Here is a 24,727-nt window from a genome sequence, read left to right as displayed (position 1 = left end):
GACTCAAACATTTATCAAAAAATCTTTCAGTGTCGGTAGCCGCCTAAGGCATACTACTGAAAATGAATTAATTTAAAAATCCCCTAATGCCCAGAAAGTATTCAACCTATTTTGAGTTTGCCAAGTTACATGAACTTTTAATGTTTGCATTGAAAAGTCCATGCAGTCCGATTCATTAGCCTGTGAAAGGTTCTTGTAGCCAGATGTTGTTAAGAGCATCAGCCTGCCTCATGGTATTGGCAAGGGAAAAAAATAGTTGTTTTTGACAAATTCATATCGTACTGAGGAGTGAAGGTTCTAGGGGATCTTTTGGCAACATTTAGAAGGATTTTGGCAAAACAATTGCATTTTAGCCTTTTTATCGACAGTAGAAAAACCCAAGATATCTTAACAAGATTATACAGGAGGCCATTAATTAAGTAATTAAGAACAATATTTAACACATGTTTAAATTTTTCCCAACGTTTTGCACAGACTGTATTGACGATTTGGCACCACAAGGTTGATAACACATTAAAAATGGTACTTTAAATGTTGTTTCCACTGAAACAGATCACAGCACATTAATCAAGGAGTGCTGCATTTGGAGGTGGGCAGGCAGGCCTATATTGCTTTATTCATCACGCCTTACTTGAAGCTTTGAGGCCTTGCACTTGATCTTCCACAGATCGGTACATGGTTTCTCACACTTGATTTAATCATAATATTATGAAGATGTAAATTGTCTGGAGTGGGAGAGAAGCCCGTTTTTTCTCTTGTAATTCAGTTTACAGAAGGATTTGCCACTTGGTGCTTAATCATATGGAGAGTACTCTGCATGTTTTGCATTTGATTTACTCAAAACATTGATTGTAATGCTAGATTGCTTGGAGGTGCGGATGAACAGGTCTCTTCGGTGCGAAATATCAGAGGGTTTGCTGGGAGAGAGCTGTTTGAACATATAAAGAGCACTCTGCAATCTTTGACAATGAAAGAGAACTGCATTGCTTGGAAGTGGGTAGAAAGAGTATTAGCTTTGGCATACAACAGCTTCATAGAGTCCTTGACATTAGAGCCCAAATGTACTAACATTTGGCGCAATGCAGCAAGACAACTCGCTGCACTGCGTCAAATGGAGAGAGCTGCAATGCACATATCTACTAAGATGTGGTGCATTCCGGTTCTCTTTGTGCATTGGTGTACTGAGTGTTGCCTAACATCAACTCATGCATCCTTGCACTATGGTTCAAGATTGACTGTGTTACAGGCAGGATCGTTTTTGTGCAAGAGGAGACACCTTCCTGCACAACAGCAATCCTCAGAGGCATTTTCGTCTTCTATGTGTGCTGCAGAATGCAGGACATGTAGAAAGAGGAAATAACAAGGATAAATAAACATATTGTTCAACCTTATGCCTCTGTTGGGATGGTGTAGCATTTTGACACATTCCTAGCGTAGGAAAGTAGATTATTAGTAGGTGGGGTATTCACCTTCAACTAGTAATCATACCACAATCACAAGTCTCAGTAAATAAATCCTTGCTAAACACTTGGTAGCTGAGCAAACAAACAGTCAGGCTTCACTAAAGAGACAGGTATGTGTAAGGCATTAAATGCCAGCAAAACAGTAAATAAGTAAAAGACACAGCACAATAAAATTCCAACACCAATTTATAAAGATAGGGATTATTTTTATCTTTAAAATAGCACCAAAATGACAAACATCGAATGTAAGGAACTGGAAATATGAATAGTTAAAGATTCATTCAAAAATTGTTCATTCTAGTGCCAAAACGCTTAAAGTGCCACTCGTGGCACTCTGGTTGCGCTAGACAGGGGCAATGTCAAAGTTTTAGGCTGACCATGATGGAGCACCGGTCAGATAGCTTGAAGGCTAGGTCATGGTCAAAAGTTTGCCTTCGAACTTAGTCTTTTTCTTGGAGCTTTTCTCTTGTTGACGGACTTGTCAGCAGGTCCTCAAGCTTCTCAGGCCCGAAGTTCAACTCGACGCTGGCAGCCTGCTGGATTGTGATGCCTCGATGAGCCTCTGGAAGTCTTTGTCCTCGACATCGATGGTGAGGAGCACTAGATTTCAGTGGGACAAATCAGTGCTGTCAGGCCTATTCACAAGTCGATGAAGGCGTCTTGACTCCTGACACTGAGCAAGTCTCATCCTGGAGTTTTTCTGCAAAACTTTGCAGGAAGTTTCAAAACTTTCCGAGCTGGTTGTTTCTGAGTTCCTTTGGGGAAAATAAGGGTACAGTAGCTCCAGCCAAGGGTTCAGGGAATATGGATTGCCTTTTGGTGACTAGGATTCAATTTCCCACAATGCAGCTGCACAGTACCAGGAAAAATCTAGTTGAAATTGGCCAGGTGAGGTGATCCTCTCTTTGGCCTTGCAGGTGAATTTTTCCAGCTCTGTTGTACCTGTTGCTGATCAGGAAGTACACTCCTTTTCCTTTGAGTCAGGCACAGTACTTTGGAGCCTTGTGAGTGCAACAGGTGCAGTTTTCCTGAGGGAAATCCTTCTGTGGTGCAGTCCAAGGGTCCAGAAGGACAATCCTCTTTCTTCTGATGTTCGAGGCAGTGCTCTGAGGAGCTCTTGCAGCTCTCCCATAGTTATCCTCTATTCTGGACTGTTAAGAAGGAGGGGCACCCCAAACCAGTAGGGATAAACTTACCTCTTTCTTCTATGACCACTTCTTGCGACTTGTGGCATATTTTCTAACCAGAATGCACTGTTCTCACAAAAATCAAAATGGAAAAAATCTCTAATTGGTGTGTGTGTCTGTGAAACCCCACCTGAAGGTGTGGCTACCAACTGACTACACTCCCCTCTCAGCCACTCTCCCAATCTAATTAGGGGTGCTCCCATCTGGCTGGAAATCAAGGAAGTGGAACATGACCTTTGAAGTCCAGCTTATCTCAGCAGCTCTCTTCCTCTCCCTGGCTTCCCCAGGAAGCACATCTTCTCCCACCAAAGACCTGAATTACTTCACCCCCAGGCCTATTAACACCTAATCAAGGAGCGGCTTGGGTCAGGCTATCAAAGGTGGGCGAATCATGAGAGGCTGCAATAGGGCTGCTTTAGGTAACTTCAGGGTAATACGTTCTAAAACTACTGTCTTGTAATAGTTACAATAACTCTAACCTTCCAAGTTGTTGGATTTTATGTGACCATTAATTTGATACTTTAAATGAAATTGCCAGCTAGCTCCAAAGCAAAGATAGACTTTATTAAGCCTATCGAGCTAGCAGCACTACAATTGGGCAAAATTACTTAGACTGTTTTTTCTTACATGGGCATATAAAACATCTTTTATATCGTTGCTGGTTTTTACAACCAGGCACCTTTGACTTGGGAGACCTAGGGCAGACCTTAAGTGTGAATTATAAGTAATAAAAAGGTAGTTTTCGGACTTTGGGAATACTTTTGAACCCAAAGTCGAATTTAGACATAGAGTTATTTCAAAACCAGCCTGCAAGGCAGGCATGGCTTTAAAAGGACACCAGACACCATAACAGTGTACACTTAAGTCCATTAAGTCCACTGGGGTATCAAAACCTACATGTTCTACCATATACTTGTATTTGCCAATTAAATAATACCAATTACGAGATACCTTTAGAGGTCAGATCACTGGCACTGAGCCTGGTTAGCAGAGGCCAGGGCACTGTCGGAGTCAGTAACCACCAGCATCAGTTAAACAATGGGGGTGAACAGGGCAAAAAGGATGACTCCCTACATCCTCGTTTACTATTGTTAGTAAATATCTAAATACACCAAAATCAATGGGTGGATGTATGGGAACGCCCACATTGTATCCAGGAAATGCCTTTCATACACAGAGTAATGCATGCTGCCTTGCATTTCTCTGTATTTACTAAGCCACACAGAGCCATCCAAGGTGACTTAAGAGCACTATGGGGCTAATTTACAAGCCCCTTGCACCACTGGTGAGTCATTTTTAATATGGGAAAAAATGATGTTCCGGCGGTGCAAGAGCTTGTAAATAAGCCCTATACATTTTGCTTCCCACTAGACTTTATCGCAAGATGCGGTGACCACTCCATGTATCAGAAGTGAAGATAAGTATGCCTACTTGATGAGATGTAATACAACTCCCTTATGGTATTGGCTAAATCGCTTTAACCTACTAATAAGTTCCAGTATGCTATATAATTTTCAAGTATAAGCTACACTGTTGCAAAAACTCACACTAATGGACTGCAATATCTCAGTGCTCAGTATTACTCCTCTAGAGATATGAATCAACAAAAAGACCAACAATTGGTCAAATAAGAAAATTCTCACTTTCTCAGACACTTCTGAGTCAGATAATGAAGGGGGATCTACTTCATCGGACAATTTCCCTAACAGACGTGCCCAATTTGATGGTCCTCAACGCTATATTAGTTTTTTAGGGAATCGTCGGGGCACCACACGGGTCAGATTCAGACCTCAGTAGTGGGGTCATTATCAGCAATCAGAGAATCTTCCTTGTTTTCTGTAAACAAGAAGGAACCAATATTAGAGGGAATGAAATTATCTACAGATTCTGACCTTATCCCCATCTTCAATCTGTCCAAGAGATCACTAGATGAACCTACTATTAATCTTTTATCTCGTGGTTTATCATGTGTACCTAGTATGCCTTTTAATGCTTTTGAACTTAATAAAGATATTCAGGCCTTTTTTCGAAAAATCAGATTGCACAAATTTGTTTCAGGCCAAGACATGTTACCTAATGCTAATGTGTCTGGTTTTCGACCTACCTCTATGTTTACTCCCACGCTGGATCAGGTGGGTCCTGAAGTCGGTATTTTCTAAAAGAGTGTTTACGGTAAAATTCAAAGCATGACAAAATTTGTTCCTAAACCGGCCTATAATCTTAATTACCAGGAGTACCAGGCCCTCAAAAGACTTCCTTCTGACCACTCCCTCACTATCAAACCCAGCGATAAGGGGGGTGGTATTGCGGTTCTAGAGAGTCAGGATTATAAGGAACAAATACTTCTTATGCTCACCATGAACATTATCGGCGGGTTACTTCATATCCCTATAGAAGAATTCAAACTGAGATCCTTGAAGTCACTCATAGAGCCCTTAAACGAGGGTCCATTTGTAATCAAGAATTTGGATTTTTTAATAAAACCTTTTTCAAAGTCCCGGTCTTGTATGGTTTGCCTAAGATGCATAAAAATATACAAACTCCTCCATACAGACCTATTGTCTCCAGGATTAGTTCATTAACTGAACCATTGTCGAAATTTGTGGATGCTTGTCTTTCTCCTGTGGTCTCGTCTTCCTGCTTATGTCCGTGATATGGGACATCTTATCACAAAAATTGAGGACCTCGGTTTTAATGCGAATACAGATATTCTGGTCTCAATGGACATTGAGGCCTTATACACGAACATCCCGCAGGATGGTGCTTTGGAGGCGGTGAAAAAGATGCTTGATCATTCTGATTGTCCTTCAGAAAAGCTATTCATTCTTGAATGTTTGGCCATTGTTCTCAAAGAGAATTTCTTTGAGTTTGATAATACTATCTATCAACAGGTCCAAGGCATCAGCATGGGTGCAGCTTGCGCTCCTAATGTTGCGAATGCGTACAAGGGCGCCCACACCTAAAATTTAGCGTTAACACTACCTCTTCTAGAATTGAATTCTTGAATGTCTGGATTCAGACCAGCAATCAGTCTATTGAGGTGTCCCTCTATACAAAACCGACGGCACGGAATACTCTTCTTTACGATAGTTACCATCCTTGGAGTCAGTAGAATAGTATACCGTTTAGCCAGTTTTTAAGACTCCGCCGTAATTGTACTGATATCGGCAATTTTGAGTTGCATGCCTCTCAACTGAAGACAAAGTTTTTGAAGAGGGGATATCCTCATAGATTGGTTAGGGATTCATATACGAGAGCCAAATATTTTAATTGTGATGCCCTCTTGAGTCCCAATAAGGAAAAGAAAGGCCTGAAGTTGGTGGTAGTGACTACGCATTCCAACCTCAATGACAAATTGAGATATATTATTAATTCTCAATGGCATATCCTGAACACTGACAAATCAGTGGAAAAATAGACTAAACCTATTTTTGCATTCAGGCGCAAAAGGAATCTGAGGAATGTCCTAGTCAAGGCTTCTGAGCCTGGCCTGACCCAAGATCCATTACAGGTCTAAATATAATCAATGGCAGTCACAGATGTGGCAGTTGCCAGGCATGTGATTCTGTTATGACTACCCCTGAACTGGTCTGGGGCATAAGAAAGCTTCAGCTGAAGGAAATGACAAATTGTCGTACCACCAATTTTATTTACCTTTTGCTTTGTCCCTGTCGCAAGGGCTATGTTGGCGAAACAGGGAGACAGTTCAGGATGCGGTTCTGTGAACATAAGTCATCCAGTCGTAATCATTGAATTGGGGCACCGTTAGTTGCTCATTGGCAGGAGTTTAAGGATTCTATTGAAGATCTTAAATGGCTTACCCTGGAACATGTTAACTGCCCCAAGGATGGCAAAAGGGAGGTTTATTGTATCTTCACTCTTCAGATGGACGTTACGGGTTTGAAGGAATGTCTCCAGTGGGAGAATGCCATTATTTAATGACCGAGTGATCTTTGATCGACGGTTATGCCTTTTGGCTTCTCGATTCTGAACCTTACATCATTTTTTACCTTTTTGAATTATGCTGTAGACATTGTCCTGGTTGGTATTTTAGACAGGTCATTTATTTGCTCTTCACCCGCTTGGTGCGCGGTATTTTGGTAATGATGTGGTATGCTGTTTTAGTGCTATTTGTTGTGATTCTTTTTGGTCGTCTGTATTTGGATTAGTATATTGTCACTCACGTGGGAGTGCCTATGGTCCTCTCTATTGTTATCTATGTGTCAAGCTGTTACTTCCTTTCAAGATAACTTTGTTTTCTTTTTCAGTATTTTATTATTGTTGTTATTTCATATTTCAGGCTTGTATTAGTGATACCCAGCAACATGGCCGACACCTTTCGCTTCGCTGGCCGTAGTCCTTTTTTTATGTTTATACAAGGTAACCCGCTATTGGCTAGCTTCCAGTGCTGTAAACTGGCTTCTGGTATTTCCCACTGCTTTACCCTATGCAGTGGTCTAGTCCATGTCCATTCTTGTTCAGGTGCTTCTATTTAAAGAAGGACCGTCACAGGGCCCTTCTCGATCGACCACGCTTGACGACGGTATCGTGATTGAGGCCTTGTTGTGAGGAATCTTGCTTTTCAGGTAATCGGGACCGAATGCTTACGGCAGGACCTTGTTTAAGTTATCTTTTTGGCGCCTAGAGCGTAATCCAGTCTATGTCTCCTCTTTTACCTGCTTAGGATCAGTTTTTACTCTGGAAGGAACTGCCTGACACTTCTCGTTTCTACTCCTAAGGACAAACAAACCAGATATACGCACTTTGGTAAGTCTCATGTATATTTTTATAAAACTTTCTACATCTGGCATGGTGTGGGCTGGTTTTCATTTATCGAGCTTCCATTCTCAATTTTACCTAGACTTCGGCCTGATACAATGAAGGAAATGAATGGAGGCACTTCTGTGATTTTCAGGCAATTTCCACCTAGGAGATAGATCTTTTGTTTTCTCCCCCGTGTATCTGGTTTACCCAGGTGAGCGATCAGGTATTCTTTACCCCTTATATTTCCTATTGTCAGTATTTTGTATTAGAACATAGCCTCAATCCACTCTTCTGCAACACAGGAGCCTTTGTAGGGATTTAGAATTCGTGGCTGTCAGCTAGATTTAATTGCCTAGAAAATTCATAGTGCTTTTAGTGGATATCTGCCAACTTTGTTATTTCTCAAGACTGTTTCTTCCTTATTATAGTCTCTTATATTTTTTACAATTCCACTTTATCTATCTAAGAACTGCTGCCTCTCGTGGGATGCTAATTCTGTGCACTCTAGACGTTAAATGGGGCCTCGCTTTTTTTCTCCAGACTCTTGATGTTTGTATTGCATGTCATTGGTGGTGGACTAATTTAACTACTCATCTACTTTGACACATGTTCTGTTTAGGGGGTATAAGGTGTAAGAAAATGGTGGTTGATGAATGAGTCACTTTTATTGTGTATGAATGTTGTATGAGTATCTTGCGACTGTTTTGCTCAATGTTTGACCGTACTTCTTGCTGCTCTTGAATTCAGAAAAACATTGTGTATATATCTCTCTCACCCCCAGATATGTCTCTTCAGCCCTGATGTTCACATTGGTTTAGATTTCAATCCTATGATGACTGAATCTTGGGTCACAAATGATTTATGAAACATAATATGTGTGCCCTGATGAAGGAATTTTTAGAAATGTCTCTGGTATTTTCCAAAACGTGCGTCGGTGCTTTTCTTCTGTGTATGCTATAGTTGTTCACTGTCTTATTCTTTGTTGCTTGTAATGTCTGATGTTTCTTAATGTATTCTTGGACTTAGTGTTAGTTTTTTATGTGATTGTTTCTTGGCTGCTGAACTTATATAGTATGAACCTTTATTTGTATATATGTGTGTATATTGTTATTTATGGGCTGTTTACTCTCCTTGTATGTTTCATGAAATGTTATGTGTTATTTAGATGAGACTAGGTCACTGTGATGTTTTTTGTAAATGAATTTACTTATGTGATCTATTTTATATCTTTCTTGCTTCTTCCTAAAAAAAGAGAATGATAAAATATCATAATGAAAAATAAATATGAAAATCAATTGAGCTGTTCTGTGGGGGAATTTTTCTATATTTTGGAACTTTGTCCTATTTCTATTTATATTGGGGACATCCTTTTCATGGTATTTAGTGCAATAGCATGTCTTTACTACTAAAACTGGAGGGATTCCTTTGACCAGGGTTACCGAGTTCAACCTTTAACTCATTCCTTTTAACCTGTTTTGTGTAAGGACGTTATTACGGGTTTACAAGTCCTTCTTTTCGATAGAGAAGTTACTTTTTTCCATCATCTGTCTTTGCCCATATGATCATTCTACCCTTACATTCATTGTACAGATGTAAAGGTACAAATACCCTATTTCTTCTCTTCTGTAGTAGTATTAGCTTTGACTCTTGTACTTCTAATTGAACTCAGTATTATTGTACTAACAGAATAGTAAACACAATTAGGATCCGAATAGTGGTGACAATATGAATTCTATAATAAATAAATAAGTAAATTAACATGCATTTAAAAAAGAAAAAGAGTAACACCATCAGGCAATCATAATTCATTTAACACAGTTTACAAAAGTCTAAAACCATAAAATTCTCATTAGTGGAAGAACGCTAAAAACATTGAAGATCAAAGCCCCTCCTTTAATTTCTCCCTTACAAAGTCTTTTGTTGCTTTCAGAAATTTTCCCAATGCAATTGTAATGTCTAGAGATGGCATATCCGTAACTAAACAAACTGCTTGGGTGCGTGAGCTAACCTTGTTTTTTGAAAATATTGCATATAAAAACAGTTTCCATACGGCTAAAATCAATGTGCAATCAAGCAATATGTGCAAATTGTAATTTCTTATTCCAAGCCCAGACTTGCAAATACCATCAGATTGGATCAATGCTGCCTTTATTTTTACTTCTGTCTTCCAAGGATTGTTACCAACACGAACCCTTGGAATTTAGTATCTTAACCCTTTATTGGGCAGAATATCCAAATATGGGAACCAAGCTTCATTTTCCCATGAGCTTTTTAGCCACTTGACCGATTTTTTCTCACTCATATAATCTAGGTCTTGCGATCTTGAGTATGACAGCCCTTGGTCTCTAAGCATTCTCTTTGTAAAGTCTACTTCCAGGGGTGGCTGTGAAAGTCTCACCTTAAGGCGCACTGCTATATATATTCTGGAGGATTCTTCTTACATCCTTTGCCCAACTAAGGCTACTTGTTTGAATGTCTTCTCTGCACCAGAGTGAGACCTTCTGCACACCACCTGGGTCCTGGCGTTTCTAGAATCTTACCAAGGACATTTGGGTCTGTACGCTCCATGCTATTAGCCCTAGCGCCATTCTGATTGCTTGGATCATTGTACAGCTTTGTAAAGACAATAGCATTTTTAAAATCTTCCCTTCTTCACGATCCCACCTGCATTTACCACTCAGGTAAAGAACTTCTGCCCCGTACAGTACTTGCGGCAGGATCCTTGCTTCAAATGCCTTTAACATAGGTCTGTGTGACATATCACCATACTCTTTATAACAAATTTTCAATCCACAGACTGATGAGAAAGCTTTCGCTACTTGGGCCTCCAGGTGAGTGCTCCATTTTAACACGCTATTAAACCAGAGGCCTAAGTATCTGTATTCTTTGACTATTTCCAGTTTGTCTTGTCCTAAAAACCAATTAAAATTTTTGCCTCTCTTCCCAAAGCATAAAACCTTTGTTTTTCCCATATTTACAGTTACAAACTTTTTATAACAATAATTTTTAAAAGCATTTAGTTTCCTTTGGAGTACTATTTCTGTTTTGTCAAGGATCACAAGGTCATCTGCATATAAAAGACAGGACACTTTGTTTACACTCATTCTCGGACTTGAGCTTCTTTCTACTTCTAACGCTACAGGGAGGTCTGCTAAGAAAATTGCAAATAACAAGGGTACCAAAACGTACCCCTGTCTAAGGATAATCTATAGAGGTATTTTATGAGTTACTGACCCCTGTATGTCTCTGATAACCTGGGCCCAATTCCCTCTATGGTGCTCTTTTAAAATCATCAGTATGCCATCTGGTATTCCATATTTCTTCATATCTTCCCAGAGGAAATTACGGTCCACAGAATCAAAAGCTGCACGAAAATCAACAAAGCAACAAAACAATTTATCACTTTGCTCTATCCATTTCAGGGCCAATGCCCACAAGATAAAACAATGGTCTATAGCGGAGTGTCCTTCTTTAAAACCCCCGTTTTCGACTCGAACAATAGATCCCATACAGCCCAGTCTTTTAATTTACCTAATATTATTTTAGAAAAGATCTTTTCAACAATATCTAGTAAGTTGATTAATTTGTAATTCTTTGGGCCATAAACATCCCCTTTTTTCATTTGAATCGGCCTGATGATCGCTCCCTTCAGATTTATTGGGATCGTCCCTGATTCTAAGATTACTAAAAACATTAGAGAGAAGAATTCTGCCCTCTAGGACGACTTTGATTTTATTATCAGAGCTGGTAGGTTATCTGGGCCTGCTGCTCTTGTTAAATTCAAGGTCCTAATTGTGTTAAGCACATTTGTAACTGAAAAATCTGATTTTAGGTCCTCTACAAGACCCCTCCAGTCCCTGAATTCCTCCTCATCCGTTTCTCTCCCCGGGGTATATAGTTCCTGCAGATAATTCTCCCAAGCACCCTCTTCCACCACACAGTTCATTGAGGCAACCAACATTTCTGTTGCTGATTTTACCAGCTTCCAGAACTGATGTATGTTTTTAGTTTAGATTCAATTGCCTCCAACAATTTTACCCAACATGTTTCCTTGAGGGCCCTTTCAGTACTATGAAGTAGTGTGGTGTATTCTCTCTTTAGCTTGGCTAGGTTTTCGGCCCTGGTTGGGTTACATTTTTTGCACAGGCTATGATCTCTCCTTAGTTCTCTTTTCTTATTTAGGCAATCTGTGTTGAACCATTTTCCTTGTTTAACCTGGAGGTTTTGTTTGCTCTCAGAAACCCTTGCATCAGTTCTAAGTTCTACACATATGCTTTGTACCACTTGATTTATTTTCTCAACATACCAAGTTAAGTTTAGGCACTCACACATCCTAGCTCAATATTTTGTTGCAGCCTGATTAACCTTTCTATATATTCTTCTGTTAACCGTGTTGTTATCCGCTTTGGGTAATCCATCTGCTGTGTAATTACTTTATCACAGACAATCTGATGAGAGTTTGCCAGCTCTAGTTCTATTATATTGTGGTCGCTGCCTTCCGTGTGGCTCATCCTGAAGCCTTTTACTAATACAAAATTCCATGCTGACGTAAAGACATAGTCTATGGGGCAATTTTGAGTCCCCTGTTTAAAAGTTTTCCTTGCGGGGCAGTCTTGGGCTATCCTACCGTTTAAGCGAAAAATACTTTTTGTCGCTAGGTAATTTCCCAGCTTTGCATCATCGTTTGAGAAGAGGCTTTCAGGAAACTGCTTGATTTATATCATAAGACTCCAAAATTTCTATATACCAGAGATCTACGAACTTTGGGTGTAATTTTCGATTACCAGAACTTGGTTTTATTGCCGGACGATGGAGTTGTCGAAACCCATCAACTACCGGGGGTCTCCACATAGCCAGGTCTCTTGGATACAAATGATCTCATTGTTTTTTGCCAATTCTTTTTTAAGTTCTTGCTTTATTTGATTTTCTAGTCTATTTATATGCCAAGAGACCAATTTTATGCCACGTGGCTGCCCCGTTACCTATTCTACGTCGCTAAGTAGCCCATTTATATCGGTTTCCTCTAAATATTGCTGAGAAGGCCACACAGGGCTTGTACTATAACTCCAATTCTTCCAGGCTTCCACCAAGGCTGAATTATTTATTACTATATTGAGATTTTCCATTCCTAATCCTGCTTCTCTTTCTGATAATCTCACTTGCCTCTTTCCTAGTCCAGCATAGTGCTTTAGGAAGGCTTTCTTTTGTGGAGCATTGTGTTCTACCACTACCTCTTCTTCGAGTACTAGCCTGATCCCTTCTTTTAATATCTCTCTCGCTCTCTGCCTTCTCTATAGCAATTTTTACCAGGTCAGAATAGACTTGTACCATGGTAAGCTCATTAACGTCAATGGTTGATTGGAAACCCACCTGTCAGAGTTCTTTTGATCCTATTCCTTTTTAATTGGGACAATGGGCAAATGAGTTAAGGAGATGGGACCTATTTAGATATGATCTCTTCTTCATTTTTTTCCCTCCCCTTCCCATTTTCATTTGTTCAAAATATAACCACCTGTTCCCTTTATCCTCCACTCCTACCAATCTGGATCCCCTCAGTGGCAGTTGGATATTATTTCTGGCCCCTTCCTCCAAAATATGACCCAGATATGGCCTCTCTCTAAGGGAAGTAGTAAAGTCATGAATTCTAGCTCCATTAGGTGATATGAGTTTTATATATATTTCATTGACTTTTCCTGGTAATTTTGTTTACTACTACAATTCCCCTTTTTTGAGGGGTTCTTCGCCGGATTCTCAACACTTTTTTTACTTATTCTTCTTTCTTTCACAGTTTTAAGGGGTTTTAGCTTTAGCTCTTGTTCAGGTAATCCTGTTAATTCCTCCAGCTCCCTTCTTTTTTTCACTGCTCTTACATTACCCTTTCTTAGATCGCCTCTTCCTGCAGGTCTCCCTCATTTTATTAAACCATGTCTAGTATAATTACCCCTTCTTTTAACCAACATTGGCCATCTTGAGACATAAACTTTGTGGTTGGCAGATGGGGGTTCAACGTTCCCAACCTCCTCCCCCACCACCACTGGGGCAAGAGTCTCGGGGTCCGGGACTGGTCTTAACATTGATCGCATTTGGCCCCTGATACCTTGTAGCTCCTTCTCAATCTTAGAAAGGTGCATTTTCTGTATTTTTAAAATATCGTGGTTTAGCATTCTAACTTCCTGGAGTGATTTTTGCAGCATTAACATCAATTCCAACATTGAAGACGCTGGTCTTACTGAGGATTCAAAGTTAAGCTCTAAGGATTGATTGCCGCCATTACTGCCCATGGGCGCTGAATTATGGTCACCATATAGTTCATGCCTTTCTAATCCATTTGATCTTACATCTGAGGTTTGGACTTCTTTACCCTGCCTTAAGTCCCTGCTATTTGTTTCCTGGGTCACCTGGGAAACACACTGTGGTGACAGTCGCGGCGATGTGGATAGACGAGGCAACATTATTAGCCCCTTATAACATGTAAAAAGAATGTAGGGATTGATTGATTAGATTTACGGAGTCCACCGTATGTTCATCAAAAATTAGAGAGGAACCCCCCCATCCATGATTCCTCCCCTTCTTCGGCACCTGGAGACTTGGCTGGTGAAAAGACCCTTTTAAAATGTTTCCCCACAAAGTCTTTAAGGGAGTTTGATGCTTTACCACCCTTACGTCCCACTTGAAATGACTCCTTAGAGATTTTCTCTTTTTTCTTCATTACTCGTTTAAGTTTTGGTTTTGCCCCTAGGCACACTAGGCTCTCTCCTCGAGCTTTTTGATCTGAAGGAAGTCTTTTTGCTTCTGTGCAAGTCCCAGTGTGATTTTGTTGTTCCTGTGGCCATCTTTTGACTCTTCAAATTATATTTTTAGCAGATTCACTGTACCCCATCTGACTCTACCCCCTGTTTCCAGACACAGTCCTCAGGACAGGGGGGTGGCAGTAATACTGTTGAAGGAAAGAAAACAACTTTTACACTTACCTCTGTTGTGCCTTATGCGTATACTTGCGCCCATGCCCGTGTCCTTCCCCTCTTTCACTTGGGGTGCCCTTGTTTGAAGGCAGAATTTCTCTTAGTGAAAATATCGCTTTGTAACTGTAGTGAGGTTGTCAGATGGCTTGTGCTCCTGGGAGGGTGCCTCACGGTGATTCTGCATTGCTTTTATTTGCAGGCCGCTCTTTGAGAGAGGCTAGACGTCCTCTTCATCATCCACCACTCTCACCATTCTCACCTCGCCCCCTTGCACCCCCTGCTGAAACTGCCGGCTGCCTTAGCCTCGCGTCTCACCCAGAGATGGCCCAGCTTCAGCAGTTAAGCATTCAGCATTTAAGGAGGGTTTCGAAGGAATTAGGCACTGGTCTGCCTCATTTCTGGGATTCTGGGTTTCCGCACTTCACGCTCGCTACTTGCTCACGTCTCGGCTTGTCGTCTGGGCCCTCGCTTCTCACATTGCCTCTGGGTCACGGGTCACGGATTACGCAGTACGCAGTGCGCAACAACAGAGCACTGGAAAGATATGGTATAGGTCCAGTCGCCACACCAGCTTCTGTTTTCCACTTGAAAAACTTAGTTCAAGAGAGTAGGAAATATGGATGAACCATTAACTTCAAGTTGCATCTAAACCAGCTACGTGTTTACCAGGAATCCAAAATGTGCAAAGTTGGAATAACTGGGACCTCCCAGAGAAACACAGTCAGGGTTTCCGGAGCTGCAGTTTATGGTCTTGGTGTTGAATATAACTGACTGTGTTTTATCTATGATAGAAGCTGGTATGCCCTAATTCCTCCCCTACTTACCTTCTCTTCCTTTTCTCTCTCCTCTTCACCACCCATTCACCAGCTTTCATCAAAAAGGCACTAGACTATTTATGAGGGAAATATTAAATAGATTCCCTCCTCATCCATACCCTCCCATCCCATTACTTACTTTAACTTTAGTAAAGCCATGACTGACCGCAACACTCTTTATCAAGCATCCTTTTTTTTCTTTCCACTGAAACATATAGCTCCACCCACTTTACTATTTAAGAAACACACAGATGACCATGATCACTAGCACTTTGGAATGGAAGACCAATACACAGATGTGGACCTGATGTGGACCTGAGCACTGCTTATGAAACAAAGACAAGGGACAGAACTGAGCACCACTACTACGACAAGGTTGTGGGCCCAAACCCATCTACTCAAACAAGATAGAAAAGTGGTTCAGAGCACCGCTATATAAATAAACACCAAAGTGTGAAACAATGTACAGCATCTCAAATTAATAATATACATAGGGCCCAAGCACAACATGTGCAAACTCACAAATACAGGACTCAGCGCTACAATGAATAAAACAGAACCGGGGCATTGTTTCAACAAGGCTTATCTTAACCTTAACTCAGGTCTTCCCCTCCAGAGTGCTGGTGCTCCAGATCATGGTCACTGCAGATGATCAAAGAAATAAAGGAAGCAATCTGGTTGGGCAAGAAAAAGACAGAAAAAATTCTGTGTGCTCTTTAAATATTAAAGAAAGAGGGGTTGTATTTGTGCAGGAAAGTGTGCCTTAATGCACAAAAAAATTCTGCATGCAACACAGGCACCCTTCACCATGATGAAGGGTGCCTACATTGGAGCTAGGCAGCCCATTGACCGCCAACAGTGGGAAAAGGCTAGAATGCGCCGTATTTTGATAAATAAGGCAATTTCCTGCCCTTTCCCTGTAATGCAAGGCAGCAAGGTGACTTGCTGCACTGTATTACTGTCACCCTACCTTTGTAACAGGGATCTAAAAGAGTGGCACGATCTCTTATTTGGGTGCCAGTATGTTGCTATGAATATATGCCATTGATGCCGTCTTACAAATTTGTTCTCTGCCAAGCACAGTGCTTGAAATTCTTGCAATTTTCATCAAAATCTTTCCTCATTACCTGCATCTGGTCCTACAAGATCGACATGAGCTCTTCTTGGAGAATGCACACCTTTACGAGCTAGACCTGCTATGAAGACCTTCCCAAAACAAAAGCCACTGGTTTGTTAAATTGGTTTGTGACTGCCCCTGCCCTCACCTGAGTATGAAAAAGAGATACACTACATCTATCACAAAGCCAATTCATACATCTTACACAGTACTGACTCATAGGCGAGACGGGGGCAGTTCTTCTTGTTTTGAATTGGTCTTGACACTGTAATGTTGCAATGTTCAGTTCTTTACATGTGAAGATGAAGATTAAACACCAGTAATGGCGTCTTGACCTGATTAATAACCACAACATAATGTAGTTTGGAAAAAGTGTCAAGATCACCGGGGGCTCAGTAATCATAGAAAGAGGAAGTAACAAGGAGAAATAAAGATATTTTCGTCGCTATGTATGTATGTAATGTATCAAAATCCATGTGTTAGCGTGGGAACACCCCAACATCTCTTGTGGAACAACTGCCTGGGGCAGAATAGTGCAACACAGAGATTTGCGCTGAGTTGCATTACTCCAGAATTATTGAACCCCTCAGAGCTATGCAAAGTGGCCTTGTGTGGCTTGGTAATTGGCATTTTGGGGTTGTTTTGCACATGCGTCAGGTTGTATGATGCAAAGGCGATGCAACCCCTTGATAAATATGCCCTGTCATCTATCTTAGTTCCTTCTATACATGGAGACTGATGTTCCACACTGCAGGTTGTAGGTGCAATAAGAGTTAGAGATTATGAAACTGCTAACACCAACATTTATGCCATTATGTTATCTAGAATGCAAGGAAGTGCATACAAAATGTAGCATTAGAATTGATTGACTCCTTCCTTGCAGATTGAGCACAGGTACCATAGCAACAGAGAATTCATAGCTGCGATTTACCTCAGTCTACACCTTTAATCAAATCTCAGATTTTCAGACATTAGACATGTAAACCTGTGGCATTCAAGTGCATTTATGGCAAAATCTTGTTTTCCATAGCCTTCCTTGGCTAGATCTCCACTTCCTTAGGGCTAAGATTAAGGACAGTGTCAAACATGAAACATTCTTTTTTCTCACATGCAGTTATCCCTTCCTGTGCACAAAATTAAAAAATGTATATATTTAGGTGCAAATTTACTGAGTGTCTGCAGGTTTTATATCAGGTTAATTAAGGTGGACCGTAAGAAGTGCACTTGAGTATGGGAAATGTGTTGCAAACATTTGTGAATACCTGCACAGCTATGATTGTGTGGGTGTTTGCCTCATTTGCTTTGCATTTTCCTGTTCTCTTTCATTCCTCTGGCTCACCTGGGAATGCTTTCTAATTCTTATGTAGGTGCCATGTGAATATGCAGAAAAATCTACATAGGTTCCATAAATTCGGTAATTGAAAGGGATAAATAAACATGTAAAACAAATCCCACTCTGGTGAATAAATTTTAAGTTTTGCATGCAGAGTTTAGGAGTGAGTTTACAAAATGTCTTATGTCTACACTGATTGAAACACTGCACGAGCACTGAGCAATGATTAGGCTTGCCAGGCACGCTGCATGAATCTCGCTCTGCACTTTTTTAACAAAACTTTCCTTTCTTTTTAAATTGTTTTTAAATTGCACGATAACCTGATGGAAGTGTTTTTAACTCACTTACCAACGTCGTCGTGTCAGTTCTACGCCCTGTTCCACCGCGGCCGGTGCTGTTTGTTGTGGAGGGCTGGCTGAACCAGAAGCACTCTGGCTGACTTCCGGGTCAAAGGGGGCAGCCTCTTGCCTGTGCGCCAATTCCCTGCTGCATTCACATAAAAGACGTGCCCAACGGGTGCGCCGCCGATACACCGAAGGCAAGCCCGTCTGCGCACATCCACACCTGGACTGGGCCCAGGGCCATAACCCCTGTCCGTGGCATCTCAAAAGCAGGGACAAGACAAACATATTCTAGCATCTCTCTTCGGAGTCTCAATAAAGTTAATTTAAAACCCCCCCACCATCAGCTTGACCCTTCCAAAGAGCCCAAGTCTTGCTCTCACTGTAACACTAACTTTCCTTTCACAAAAACAAAGGCCTGTTCCAAGGATGAATATGTCTCCTGTGGGCACACACCAGTCCCCAAGACATTCATAGGATTGCTCATTAGCACCCGCTCCCTGATAAAACATAACATTGAGTTTGCTGAACTACTGTCCGCTCACAAAGTATATATGGCGTTCGTCACAGAAACTTGGGCAAACAGCACCTCAGATTTTGACCTGGCCTTAGCTATACCTCAATGTTCCTCTATTATAAAAGATAGCGGCCAAATGAAACAGGGAGGAGGCCTAGCGATTATAGCCAATAACTCCCTGGATGTAAAAGGCTCCCGGGCAGGAAGCAGCTCGGATTGTGAGCTGCTTTCCTTCCGAATCACTTTAAGTGTTAACTACACCATTAATGGCACACTACTATACAGCCCACCATGCACGAAAAGCAAAAGTAAATTTGAGGAAATCATCAGCCCAATAATAGAAGCTAGCACTGACTCAGAGGACTACTGCATTTTAGGTCATTTTAACTATCAGCTCGAAAATTCAGAAGACAATAATACAGTATCACAGAGATGATGGCCAATGCCTCATTGGAGCAGAAAGTTATGCATCCCACGCATGATGCTGGTCACATCCTGGATGGGCTATTCACATCTACCCCCCACCTTAAAATATTAGAAGTTGTGCCAGTACCATGGTCAGATCACAGAGCCATCCTGTTCACCGTAACCACCACATATCACATTCCCAGCCCACACATTCCCCAAAAGACATTAAAAAGACGCAATTGGAGGAACATAGGCCCCCAACAGATGCAATGCACTCTAGCATCCTCCAAACCTGACCTAAAACCTGAGGCAAACCTAGAAACAGGCAGTTTCACCAACTGGCTCAAATCCGCACATGAAAAAAGCATTACCAGCAAGCTCACAAAGCAATCTGAACCCTGGTACTGTGATACCCTGTGCAAACAGAAGCAGAAGTAACTACACAATAGCTGGAAAAAATATATATATTCCCAATCATTGAGCACTTATAAAAAGATGATTATGGACAAGAAAAGCAAATACTTCTCAGATAAAATCCAACAAGCAGGCAACAACAGCAAAGAACTATTCACAACACTGAAGTAACTTGTCAAACTTCCAGAACCACAAAAAAATTACTTTAATGTAGCATTCTGCAACCAACTCGCAGGCTACTTTAAGGGCAAGGTGCTTACCATTTTCGAATCCCTCACAGATTGTGATCATGGCATGGCAGTCACGCCCGCTACAAACCTCTCATGTTCCACCAATGTTTTAGACTCCTTTGCTCCACCCAGTATTGAACAAATAACGCAGACAATCAAATCCATAAAATCTTGAGCGCCCTCGGACCCTTGTCCACCCATGATATTCCACTACGACGCAGGACATAATCAGCGAACAACTTAACACACTCTACAAAGAAATCATAACATCAGGCATCTTTCCAGATGCTTGGAAAATGGTGTCAATTCTGCCTTTATTGAAAAAACCTAATTTTGATCCCAGTGATACCAGGAATTACAGACCTATAGCAAGGATTCCTTTCCCGGACAAAGTATTAGAAAAAATTCTCATCTCCTAACTACGACTTTTATCTCCTCAGCAGACTTACTGGATCCCTCCCTGTATGGTTTCCAACAAGGGCACGGCACAGAAACTGCCTTGATTATGGCAGCAGAGGAGATCTGGGCAACACTGGACATGGGAGCCAAGGCCGCCTTGATCCTGGTGGATCTGTCGGCGGCTTTTGACACCGTGAACCGTGATATACTATTCAAACGGATCCAAGAGGCAGGAGTCAAGAACACTGTTCTAAAACTGGTCAACGCCTATCTGAACAGTAGATATCAATACGTTCAGCTCGGTGACTCCTGCTCAGAGCAGTTTACGCTACCATGTGGAATGCCGCAGGGCTCTTCATTGAGCCCCACCCTGTTCAACCTTTATATGACCCCTCTAGCCAACATCATCAGGCAATAAGGCTTCACACTAACATCTTACGCAGATGACACCCAAATCATGGTGTCATTTTCAAACAGCCCTGAATATACAGCTGATTGCTTTAAACAATGGATGTACCACATAAACCAATGGATGGGGTTGAATTGTCTAAAGCTTAATGGTACCAAAACAGAGCTCCTCCTACTGGGATCAGATACCTCTTTTTGGTCAAAAAACTGGTGGCCCCCCAGTATGGGTGCTCACCCCAGCCCAGTTCAAAAAGTGAGGAACTTGGGCATTATCTTTGATGACAAATTGTCCTTCCAACACCAGGTCAACAAAGTTGTATCAATGATATTTCTGATTTTAAAATCAATCAGCAAAATTCTCACTTTCATCCCCCATGAAGCAGTAAAAACTCTAGTGACAGTTCTAGCCATGGCCATATTGGACTACGGAAATGCCCTATACATAGGTCTCCAAAAACAGCACATGGCCAAGCTTCAGCGCGCACAAAATGCCGCTGCCAGAACAATATTGAACATCCCCTAATTCCAGTCCATCTCAGAAGGCCTGAAAAAACTCCACTGGCTCCCCACGAAGAAAAGAATAGATTTTAAAGCCCTATGTCTGGCATATAAACGATTACATGGAAATGAACCAGCATTTCTGAAACAACATCTCACCTGGTACCATCCACCACGACACCTTCACTCTGCACAGAGCAAACTCCTTCAGACACCAACATTTAAAAAAAAGTCAATTTGAGGGAAAGAAGCTTTGTTTTGGGCACAGTGAAACTATGGAACTCGCTTCCAGTAAACATCAAAAGTTGCCCAACTCTGCTCAGACTCAGAAAGCTTATAAAGACCTGGCCTTTTCAAATTAACTTAATTCACCCACAGCTGGAATTTTGGCACTCTCCTACGCAAAAAGCGCCGAGACTCCCACGGGCATTCGTGCGCTATAGAAAACTCACAATCAAATCAATCTACAAAATACATGTTTGATTAGGCTCAATCTGTCTCCATGTTTCCATTCGGTACCTCACAAAGTGTCTTCTCCCCACTCTTGCATTTTTTTGTCATTCTCTCTCCCCATTAGAGATATGTGTCAAAATATCAAAATCAATATCAACCTGCATATGTATCAAATCATAATATAAGCTATCAATCATCAAAATCAATATGTAAGGGGAAGTAAACAGTTACTGTTCTTAACTCCACAGCTACTCACTTTGACAATATGTTGATAGTCAATATTGGGGGATATTCCCAATAACGTGTGATAATTACCACAAAAGTAGCTTAATGCAACTCTCCTTTTTGCAGTCCATCGGCAGTACCATGCGATAGGTTCACGATAACGCGTCAAAGGTCCGCGATAAACTCAATGCGACCAGCAAAAATGTGAAACACAACGGCAAAAAAAGTTGCGATGAGACCAATTGCGATACAAAAATCTGTAAAAAACAGCGACAGGCCTGCAATTCACACACGTCAGCCGGGAAAAATCACCATAAAATTAGAAAACAAACAAACAAATTTCAAACAACAGCGAAGCACAATGTATGTTGCAGGAGCAAGTACGGAGGACAACCAGAACCCCACAAGCCCAACGGAGGACTAGCCTGGGACCTCGGGGTCAGGGAAGGCCATGGAGAAGAATAGTAGGAAGAAGCGGTTCAGTCCGCAGGGAAACAGGATCCTGAAAGCGAAGGTGATAGAACACCATTAACAACCGAGTCATTGGCAACAAAAAATGGACCATGGCAGTCCATCGTGGACAAGGTGAATGCAGTCGGAGTGCTAAAGAGGACAATGGTAGAGGTCAAGAGGCTCTGGAATGATGTCAAGCACAAAACCAAGCTGAAACTCACCAGAAACCCGAAAGGCAGCAATGCAGACTGGAAGTGGGAGTCCTGCGCCACAGGAGGAGCTGGATGAGATGGAGGAAATGGTGTGCACAGTCATCAGTGGGGAGATGGTGGCAGGAGCTGGTGGACCGGACACTGCTCAACATGATGGGACACAACAGCACCAGGGTGAGTGGCGACCAGGGACTGGGGAAATGGGGGGAGATGGGCACAATGGCACACATGTACAATTAAGTAGAGCACATCTGCTGACAAACCATGCACCAGCCCCCAACTCCCACCAAGAGATAGAGGTACCCAAGTATGTAACATATCCGCACTGTATAAGCACAGGAGTTAAAGGCACACCACATGAAAAGGAGAAGGGGCAGCAAAATCAGAGCTGCAGGGGCGACTCCCCAGAAATGCAGCACACACAAACATAACATGCAGAGCACATCAACATTGACAACAATGTGGTACAAACCGCAACACGTCCACAACAGAACACAGGAAACAACTTGTGCCGCTTGGGTGCAGTAACTGGCCAATAACATTTGGCATTGCAGTGTAATGTGAGTTGATACTGTACAAGTACAAACACACATATGTTATCGAAATGTCCACTGTCCCCCATCAAATAGGCAGCTCCTCCCAAACAGCCACAATGTAAAAAGCCATGCAGTCTGTATGAAAACATGTACCATGCAACAACATACATGTGAACACAATGTTAAACTACAACTTCCATTCACATTGCAGAGGGAGAATCAACACCTCCTGCAGAGCAGCCCGAACCTCTCTTCTCTGATGACGAAGAGGACTACCACAGCTTTGACTCCGGTGCCCTCCAACAGCTCATGGAGAACCTCCACATCCCAGCTCCAGAAGCAGCTGCTACTAGAAGACCCCACCCCCTGCACAGACCACACAGCAGGCAGGACCCACCACCACGGCTGCCTCCCAGTGACCCCCTCGAAGAACACATGGCCTTCTAATGCTGTGTTTTGGGGTGCCGGGAGAATCTGGCTGAACATGTGCGGGTGGGTTTCAACCGCATGGCAGCCAAGCTAGATGCCATACATGGGTGTCTAAGTCCCATTATGGACCACTCACGGTCCCTAACGAACACCCACATTCCTCTCCATGCCCTCCAACAGACCATGACTGACATCGTAGGAGCCCTGTCCAGTCAGAGTGGCTCCAGCAATGTCACACGGGAGTTGGGACATATGCGGAGGTCAATGGAGACCATGGAGCGGACACTGGTAGAAAGAGTGGCTGCCACGGCTGCACACCAGCGAGAGGTAGCTGGGTTTCTCAATGACCTCAAGACCATCCTCATGGCATTGCTGTCACAAGGCATGCTGCTGCTACCACTACATTCAAATCTCCGCCCAGTGAAGTGTCAGTGCCACACAGTGTGGCAGACATTGCACCTCCGGCCCTTGAGGTATCACTGCCACAGAGTGCTGGAGACAGAACACCACCTCCCACGCGCGAGGCACATGAAACAGCAGAGGACGAAGATGCGGATCAATCTGACTTCCTGGTAAGAAGGAAACTGTAGCATTCATCTCTGCCATATGGCTGGTTTGTGCTTGGTTCTGCCCTCTGCAACATCACCTTCTACTGTCCCCCGATACGCTCTGCGACACTCCCCTTGGACCTCGAAACTGACTGCCATATTCTGTTTGATCGCCAGTGACACAGCACTTAGGCTGCAGACTGAACTCTTCCTTTGGACTTGTCATTCGCTGAAGGACTCTGGCTGGCCCTCCACAGGCCTTGACTGGTATGTGGGGTTTGCATGACCCTGAACTGCTCCAGCTGCAACACTGCACTGAATGTGCATTAAACATTCGTTGTCACACAGATGTGTCATGTTTCTGATATTTCAAGTGTGGAAGTATGGTTGAAAGTAGGGTCAGTGATTCCCCCTTACGTCCATGTTGCTCATGACAATGTACTTGAGTCAGGGTTGACACATTGCCGAATGTGGTCTGGGTGGTGCCAGCACAACAACAGGTACACACGCATTAGTTACTTCCTTGTCCAGGCCAGTACAGAACCACGCCCAGAGCCCCGGTGTCATTGTTCACACCCTTACGCTGGACTGGCACACGCCAGGCCAACCCACTCTGCTTACGCACACAGGGGGGATGAAAACACTACATGTCCCAGGTCTTCCCTGTAGTGATTTGCTCATCACTGTTCTAGTTGTCAGCATGAAGGACTACGGCAGTCCTGCAAAGCATTTTACAAATTACTTCTCTGCCATAATTTTTATTGCGGTTCCTCCTCCATGAAAACTGCGGTGGAGAGGAAACAAAGGGGGCCCTAGAGGGCCCCTGGTACCTCATGCCATGTGGATGCACACAGGGGGGCACATGTGCATGTACATCAGGTCCTGCACAGCATGGATTTTACAATCCATGTCCTGCCAGAACTGGTTTTGGTGCTCCCATTGCAGTGCTCATTTTTAGAGGCACCACAGTGGGAACATGAAAAAAGAAATCCAGCCAAACATGAGGAAACTCTTA

Source organism: Lissotriton helveticus, chromosome 11 (assembly GCF_964261635.1).
Source record: "Lissotriton helveticus chromosome 11, aLisHel1.1, whole genome shotgun sequence".
Lineage (NCBI taxonomy): Eukaryota > Metazoa > Chordata > Amphibia > Caudata > Salamandridae > Lissotriton > Lissotriton helveticus.
This window is presented reverse-complemented; position numbering follows the sequence as displayed.